Here is a 9,429-nt window from a genome sequence, read left to right on the forward strand (position 1 = left end):
CTAGAAACATGGTGGCTCAACCATTCGCCAGCTGCCTAGGGCGCCGGGATCTGGTGGGGGCGCTACTGAGTGTGCTAATCATAAATGAAGGAGGTCTATGTGGAACCTCCATACTGCTCACTCGCCATTTTACCAGTTTACCAGAAACTTTGTGTATGTATGTATGTATGTATGTGTGTGTGTGTGTGTGTGTGTGTGTGTGTGTGTGTGTATATGTTTGTGTGTGTATGTGTGTGTGTATATATATATATATATATATATATATATATATATATATATATATATATACATATTCTGCAACAGCGGGCGGCACTCGGAAATAACTTCAATCAGACACAGTCAGCTGACCGTGTCTGATTGAAGTTATTTCCGAGTGCCGCCCGCTGTTGCAGTATTGAAGACCTTCTTGTGGAAGATCTAGGAAGGCACCGGGCAAGCTGCCCTGATTATGGTGGAGTGCTCTCCTGCTATATTTATCTTCTCTCCCCGTTTTTATTGGTGCATAGCAGGGGTGGTATCGGTGTCCTTTATAATGGTGGCCATACACAGCTCTGACCAGTACCCCTGTGCTCCCTGGGAGGGCTACCTCCATCTTGGCAAGTGATGCACCATTTGTTACATTCGATAAATCGCATGAGGTTTTATCGCATGTAGAAGAACATCCGGGGATCTGCCGGGTGAGTTTAAGGTCACTGGGGCTAAAGAGCACCTGCGATGTGCCACTGATGGTGCGATTCCGACATGCCATACATGCTGATCTCCAGGCTCCGATCCGATACATGTGGGAACGCACATCGGATCGGACCAGATGTCATCACACATCTCCAATGTGGGCCGATTTCCCCCGATATATCGTCCTGAAATCGGCCTGTGGGACATGTTTATGGGCACCTAAACTCTCATCAAAGTCTCCAGAAAGCGGATCAGTGTAATATCCTACAAAATACACTGTTAATACATAATACATTAATAAGAGACCGATAAGGGTTAATAAGGAACACTAGCTGTCCCCATAAGTTACTGAAAGAGCCACCTGTTGGTTTCCTAACATGTATCCCCCCCCCCGCGTCTGTCTATTGAGATTTACCGTAGACTATAGTCTGCAGCACGGCTATTTACAGTGTCGCTGTCATAGTCAGGACTCCCCGAGGACATGGCACACAAGGACAGACGGCTGGCAACACCCTGCCACCGCCTCACATTGTCACCTGTGTATGTCACACCTGCGCTGCCGGGCTGTATTAGGAAACCTGTTATTATCGTCTGCGTTCTTCATCTCCAGAGACATAACTGCAATATTTGGGTATTCGGAGAGGTCCCAGGAGCAGCTCTGTGAATGAACGTAATTACACTTATTGTCAGGTTTATTCGGTGAGGTTCCTGAGTGTGTCTCTCCCCTGTGTCTCTACTACGGGGGACAGGTGTGAGACAGCGTGTCACCATCAGCAAGTGACTACTGTAACATGGCGGCTTGCTGCACGTCCTGTACAGGACGTAACCCATGGCCCACATGTTCTACCCTCCCATTGGCCGGCACCGCTGTGATTGGGCCAGATTTACAGTAAAGCAGCAATTATTGGAAAGACAAAACCAGCTTGCTTTATATGTAATTGGCACATCCATCTAGCATCTGTGTCCCCGAGATCACCGGTGGGGCCTGCAAGGCGCAGGGTGTAAGATTTCGGCTCCGGCCATTGTAACGGTACTGAGCTTCCTACATGCTGAGCATACGTCTAAGTCAATCTCAGTATAGAGTTACAGGTTCCCTACTGTAACACATTACACTCAGGCACACTTCTTTACGGTGCAGGGACCTTCTCCGCCCGGACAGTCACTCTCAGCATAGAGTTACAGGTTCCCTACTGTAACGCATTACACTCAGGCACACTTCTGTACGGTGCAGGGACCTTCTCCGCCCGGACAGTCACTCTCAGCATAGAGTTACAGGTTCCCTACTGTAACGCATTACACTCAGGCACACTTCTTTACGGTGCAGGGACCTTCTCCGGCCGCACAGAGTCGCTCCAGGCGGCTGATTTACTAAACATTGTGCAGTTTGAAAACGTAGCACTTTGATAAAGTTTGATGGCGGTGTGGCGGTCGCTTGGAAACCTCCGGTGCGGCCAAATTTATTTATTTTTTATTATTTTGGATTTGTAAGCGGATTTATCCTTCAACATGACAATGACCCAGACAGCAAAAGCTGAGCAGAAGGGTTATTGGAGGGTAATTCAGACCTGATAGCATGGCTGCTAAATCGCTGCGACCAGTGTTCGATTAACACCGCCCCGCTAGAATGAAATCACGCCTTGTGCTCGCTGTACGAATGGATGTATACGGTGGCACATCTATTCACAGCTGTGCGAATAAGTCAAAAACCCATAGTCAGACGCACCATCTAATCATTATTACACTGGGCACCAGTCAGCGCAGGCTCAGAGTGGTCGGTGTAATGCATTCGGGTATATCCGGCCTGGTGCTGACATCACACATCCTCCCCTAATACAGGCATATCCGGCCTGGTGCTGACGTCACACACCCTCCCCTAATACAGGTATATCCGGCCTGGTGCTGACGTCACAAACCCTCCCCTAATACAGGTATATCCGGCCTGGTGCTGACGTCACACACCCTCCCCTAATACAGGTATATCCGGCCTGGTGCTGACGTCACACACCCTCCCCTAATACAGGTATATCCGGCCTGGTGCTGACGTCACACACCCTTCCCTAATACAGGTATATCCGGCCTGGTGCTGACGTCACACACAATGCCCTAATACAGGTATATCCGGCCTGGTGCTGACGTCACAAACCCTCCCCTAATACAGGTATATCTGGCCTGGTGCTGACGTCACACACCCTCCCCTAATACAGGTATATCCGGCCTGGTGCTGACGTCACACACCCTCCCCTAATACAGGTGAATCCGGCCGGGTGCTGACATCACACACCCTCCCCTAATACAGGTATATCCGGCCTGGTGCTGACGTCACACACCCTCCCCTAATACAGGTCATATTTCTTTATTTAGAACTTGCAACAGAAAGGCATAAACATTTCATACAGAAAAACAAGTACGTGCGATTATACATGAGCCCCTTTTCTTGAGTAAAAACATTGTCCATGAAAAGACCGTATAAAGTCCACCTACAACGGTCTTAGAATTTAAAAGAAAAGAAAAGCGGGCTTTTCACATGAATAATACACAATACATCAGCTGGAAACATAATGCATCATACAATATCACATAACACAACAAACTTATTTACATGCGGTATTTACAACTGCATGCAAGAGGAAATGATCTGGTGCTACAGGCATATGTAAAACCGCATATTTTGTGTAATGCACATCTAAGGGAGTGAAAGGATAGCAGAGCCACAAGCCAGAGAGACTACCGTAAGTCAGCCGCCCACTCAAGGGGGCCGAAGATGGCGCCACAGCCTGGCCCATCTCCCGGCCTCCATCCGGCGTCTCTCCAGATCCCTCAATTTCCACACCTCATGCAAAATGTCAGTAACCACCACCACACAGGGGAGGACTTTCTGCCTAATGGATACCTGACACCGTGCATTCCACGTGAAATATCTAACAACTATGCTGACTAAGAACAAAGTGGATAACTCAAACCGACCCGGACGCTTGAACGCCCCATAGGCCCACTCCGGGTAACTGAGCCCCGAAAGGCACGGGATTCCCAAGGCCCTGGAAACACCCTTGTAAACCTCCACATTGAAGGGACACCTGAGCAAGAAATGGTCCATAGTCTCCTCCTCCCCCAGACACTCCTCCCGTGGACAACCACGATCATTGGCATTTCTATGCTTCAGGTTTCCCCTCACGTAAAGCCTCCCGTGGAAGGAGAGCCAGGCAATGTCTTGATATTTCAGAGGGATCCTCCCGGAATTAACAAGGGCCAGCCCCTCTGATGACAAATTACCCGGGCAGTCCCTCAGTGACAGCTGTTCCTGGAAGTGGGACTGCAAAACCTTCTTCTCCAGCTCCCTTCTAGAAGAACCTTTGACTGTTCCCGCTTCCAGGCCCCACCGCCTTGTCACTTTCAAGACAGGAGCCACGTAGGCCGGGAGGTATCCACGGCGGACTCGCAGGCTTTTAACACACCCTCCCTCTAACCATGCGTTGAGGAAAGGAGACACCCAGACTCTGAAACCTTCTACCCATCGAGGAGGAGCCTCTAATTGGAGGCTTGACAGATGTAATTTAATAAAGGTCATCAAAAAGAATAGCACCGGGTTGACCATACCCAGGCCTCCTTCCCTCCTCGACCTGTAGGTGACAGTCCTCTTGATCAGATTTAGTTTGTTTCCCCAGAGCATCTGGAAAAACAAAGCATAAATCTTCGCCCATCTCGACTCTGGCAAAAGGCACACATAGCTGACGTACAAGAACACAGGGATCAGGTAAGTCTTGATCAGGTCCACCCTTTCCCTGAGAGACAGCTTCCACCTCTTCCAGCGCTCTACCTTCTGGCCGGCCTCTACCAGTCTGGAATCCCAATTTCGCGTGGCGTAATCGCCCGGGCCAAATTCGATGCCTAAAACTTTGATCACCTGGCTCGCCCGGGGGAGACCATCCGGAAGGTTAAATTCCTGGACCTCCTCCCCCATCCAGAAAACCTCACTCTTGTCCTGGTTGACCAGGGAACCCGACGCCACCGAGTATTCCTGGATGGCCGATACCACCGCATCCGCCTCTGACGGATCCGACAGGATGACGGTGACGTCGTCCGCGTAGGCCACTGCCTCCAGCGAATGTTCCGGGCTCAGCTGGACTCCCCTCACAATGCCACCCTCCAGCCTTCTAATGAATGGGTCGATGGCAAACACATACAGGAGGGGGCTTAGAGGGCAGCCCTGCCAAACACCTGAATTCACTGAAAAGGCCGGACCTACCCAACCATTAACAAGAGGGAAGCTCTCGGCTTGCCTGTAGATTACCCGCAGCCAATTTACCACCCTCACTGGGAGGCCATACCTAGCCAGTAGAGCCCACAGGTAATCATGATTTACCCTGTCAAAAGCCTTTGCCTGATCCAACGCCAGCAAGTACTTTCCCCACTTCTCAGCCCTGCACCGCTCCACGGCCTCCCGGATGCCAAGGACAGCACTAAAAGTGCTCCTGCCTTTCACAGTGCAATGCTGAGAAGGCGAAAGCAAAGACTCGGAAACCTCCATTAGTCTGTTAAAGAGCACCTTTGCCAGAATCTTCCTATCCGTATCAAGAAGGGCGATGGGGCACCAGTTCTCAATACGGGACGGGTCCTTCCCTTTGGAAAGTAAGATAAGGGCAGACAATCTCATGGAAGGAGGGAGCAAGCCCTCACCCAAGCACTCATTGAATACTTCCACGAGACGAGGGGCCAAGAGGTCGCAAAAACACTTGAAGAACTCGGAGGTTAACCCATCCGGACCTGGGGCCTTTTTCATAGACAAGGAGCCTATGGCCTTCTTGACCTCGTCCACCGTTATCTCTTTGCCAAGGGATTCAAGAGCACTACCATATGTCTCGAGACCTGGTGTCTCCAAAAGAAACCGTTCCATCTTCTCTCTGATAGGCGGCTTCTCAGATAGAAGGTCGGAGTAGAAGGATTGCACGACTCCCAGGATGCCCTCCCGATCCTCACTGAGGACACCCTGGCCATCATACAACCCCCTCACCTCCTTACAGTCAACCGAACTCCTGCAATTCTGGTAGGGATCAGGCGAGTGGTATTTCCCATAATCCCTCTCCAAAATCAAAGAAACGTATCGGCTGTACTGGTACTCCTTCATCTGAGCCTTCACCCGGGAGATTTCCCCACCATCGCCCTGCTCCGAGATCAGGAAATCTAATTTCTTTCTCAAGGCACAGTAGACACGGTTCCTGACCAAGTTCTCTCTGGCTACGAGGTCACGAAAAAAAACTGCGAGTCCTTTTTTTACATACCTCCCACCACTCAGACCTGTTCCAACCCGCCTCCAAAAGTGACTCCTGAGATTGAAAGAAGTCCCTGAAAGACTGTCTAACCTCTTCCCTCTCAAGGAGCTTGGAGTTCAAGCGCCAAAGGCCCCGGCCCTTCTGAGGGGACTCTGAGGCGTTCAAGGATACACACAGACAAACGTGATCGGAGAACTCTACCGGCCTCAGCTTGGGAACCGAGGTTTTCAAGCTCTCCTTAACAAAAACCCTATCTATTCTACTCCTACAACTACCTCTATGAAAGGTGAACCCCGTGAGGTCTGGGGAGTGTTGAATGTGCACATCCACCAGACCCGACTGCCTAATCATACTCACTAGAAAGAGGGAGTCGTAGCCCAGAGTAGTCCTTGACCCTCCCCTGTCTTTGGGCCTAATTATGGTGTTAAAATCACCGCCAAAGACTATCTGCCGGGCTACAAAGAGATACGGCTTTATCTCTCTGAAAAGACACTTCCTGTCCCATTTAGTCTGGGGACCATAGATATTAACAAGCCTCAGGTCGTGTCCCTTCAGATTGACATCCAAAACCATACACCTGCCTACTTGTACCTCGATGACTCGCTGGATGGTAACTTCGGTGGTAAAAAGAATCCCCAGCCCTCCGTACGGCTCGGCAGCCAGAGACCAGAACGACGGCCCACGCCTCCACTCGGTTTTTGCCTTGTGAATATCCGCCTCAATCTGTTCTCCTGCAAAAAAACAAAATCTACATTTAAGGAATTGAAAAAATCATAAGCTAACTGCCGAGCACGCACGGACAAGATAGATGCCACATTGTGGGTGGCAAATCTTATGGGCTGGGGGGCCATCCTTCAGAGCCACCGAGTGTAGGGACCAGATCACTTCCTCTTCACACGCTTTTCCTGAAGGTCCTCATCCGACCCCCACCTCTTAACACTGACCCCCGGGCCGACATCCTCCTCCTCCACAATCAACAAGATGTCATCTTCCACCACATCTTCTACCTCAACAACCTTCTTATCTTCCTCAAAGACCTCCTTGTCAGGAACACCGCCCCCAGACACCTGAGCCAGCGATTCCCCCAGAGGTATACCCTGAGGAGTGTTGTCGACCACCACGGGAGGACCTGGGTCGTCATGAGGACCGATGAGGTTAGAGCCACCGGGATCCGGATCGGGGACAGCGCCAGACAGGGGAGGCCCCGTGATGCCTACCTGGCCATCACCCTGCCCCAGCTGAACCACCGGTCCTGTTACCTTCTGCTCCACCAGCACATCCTCCACCCCATCCGCCCTCAATTGAGGTGCCAAGTCCTCCACCGTGCATACTTTTTTCTGAACCCCAGAAGCGGCATTTTTCAGGAAGGACCTACACTTCAGGACAAAGGGCTCTACCCCCTCATTTGCTTTCTCCTGTGCAAGGCTGGGCTGCTCATCCACCTTCCTTTTCTTCCTCTGCCTCTGCCTCTTTGGCCTCAGCACAAGACTACCGTCTGCCTCCTTCACCACATCCCCTTCCCCCTCCGCCTCCTCTTCACTTGCCAGGGAGAAGAAACTGTTTGATAGGCTAATCTGCTTGTCCGCCCTATCTTTTTTATTCTTCCCTTTCCCTTTCCCCACCAGCTGGAAAGGGACATCTTCCACTCCGCCCTTCCGAGCCACCACCCTATCAGACACACCAGAGGGTCCCTCCTCTACCCTCTGCAACTGGGAGGTCAGAGCCAACAGGGGGCCAGGATTAGGCTGCTGGTGGCCCACGGAAAGGTCCGACCGGACCACGACTCCACCCGATACCACTGACGGAGCCCCCACCAGTCCACCCTCCACCTCCACTGCCGCCCCCTCCATCTCCCTGTCTAAAGAGGTGTTGTGGAAAGCCATCGGGCAGCTAGAAAAGGCATGGCCATCGTCCCCACACAAATTACAAACTATTTTGTCACAATCTTTGGCCACATGCCCAAGGCTATTACATCTTGAACACTTCTGGCTTGGACAGTCACGACTAAAGTGGCGAAAGTCCCCACACCTGTGACACTCTCTGGGCTGACCGGGGTAAAAGCACTGCACCCTATCCTTGCCTATGAATGCAGCTGACGGTATTTAGCAACCTTCCCTTAAATTCGCATAGACCGCCCATGCCCCACCCCACACATCCCTAGCCCCCGGGACCTTTTCTAAAGGGGACAAAAGCTTCGCCCCATGCCTCTGCAGCCAGAAGCAAATATCCGATGGGCTCAGGGACTCATTCCGAACGAGTACGTTCACTTTTACTCTTTCTTGTCTGGTTATGGCATAGGCCTTAAATTTATTCCACCAGTCGTTATGCTTCACCTCCCCCCACTTGGACCAAAACTTCTGTAAGCCATAGTATGTCATGAAGCTAATATCAAACTCAGGGGCGCCTACCGGGTGTATACATGCAAAAAAATCCTCTTTTTTGAAGCCCAGAAGAAAGAGCCTATCTAGAACATCAGCAGAGGTAGGAGTTAACCCTTCTGTTACCCATTTTAACTGAACAGCATTCCTCCTCTTTGCTGGCTGTCCCCATGTAGGCTTGGGCCTGACTGTCTCCACTCGCACCGGACCTGCAGACAGGATCCCAGCGTAAGAAACCACAGGCGGCACCACCACCGGTACTGCGGAAGATACCGATGCCGCAGGGGTCACAGGAGCCACTGAGGACGCAGCACGCACAGGAGACGCCACCCGTACCGCCGTACTGGGCCCACCGGCACCCCCAGCCTTCCGCCTTTCACCTTCCCCCTTCTTTTGTTTTTCCTTAACAGCAACATCAGTGCCCGTATCCACAATCCTAATTTTGTCCCCAAACACGGTCTCAACTGTTACCCCTTTAACCGAGGACTGGCACTCCATCTCCTCTGGCTGCAATATTGGACCTGGCACACCCCCTCCTCCAATATTCTAATGCGGTCATACAAAGGGTTATCCCCTTCCAATCCCACTTCCACCACATCCGAACCCTTGTTAGGGGGAAGCTCTGCACTCTCTGTCACTTCTTTCCCCTGCAGTTCAGCAATCTTTAATTTCAGCACATCCTTCTCATCACTCCTAATTTTTAACTCCGTCTGTAGCTCTTGAATTAACGCATTGAGCACCGGTCTTTTGGTGCTGAAAGCGTTATTCCTTTCCTTCTTTTTAATCGCAATCTTGTTCAACAGCCTAACAGACCTAGTTTCCAGAGCCAGCACTCTGGACTGCAAGTCCTGTACACACATAACAGACTCTTCCACAGGCTGACTTATATCTACAGTAACAGCTGTATCAGCCCCCTCCCCTGTGCTGGCATGTGTTGCATTCATCAGCTCCCCCCCATCAGCCACTACATACTGCATAACAGTTTCCAATGGGGGCACAATACATTCCTTCATGGAATCAACTACCCCATCCCCCCCCTCTACACTGGCAACAGCGTCCACCAACACCCCATTTTCAGTCCCTGTAAGCACAACATCTCTGTCCAGTGCAGG

The sequence above is a fragment of the Crinia signifera genome, chromosome 1, assembly GCF_055691185.1.
Source record: "Crinia signifera chromosome 1, ASM5569118v1, whole genome shotgun sequence".
Lineage (NCBI taxonomy): Eukaryota > Metazoa > Chordata > Amphibia > Anura > Myobatrachidae > Crinia > Crinia signifera.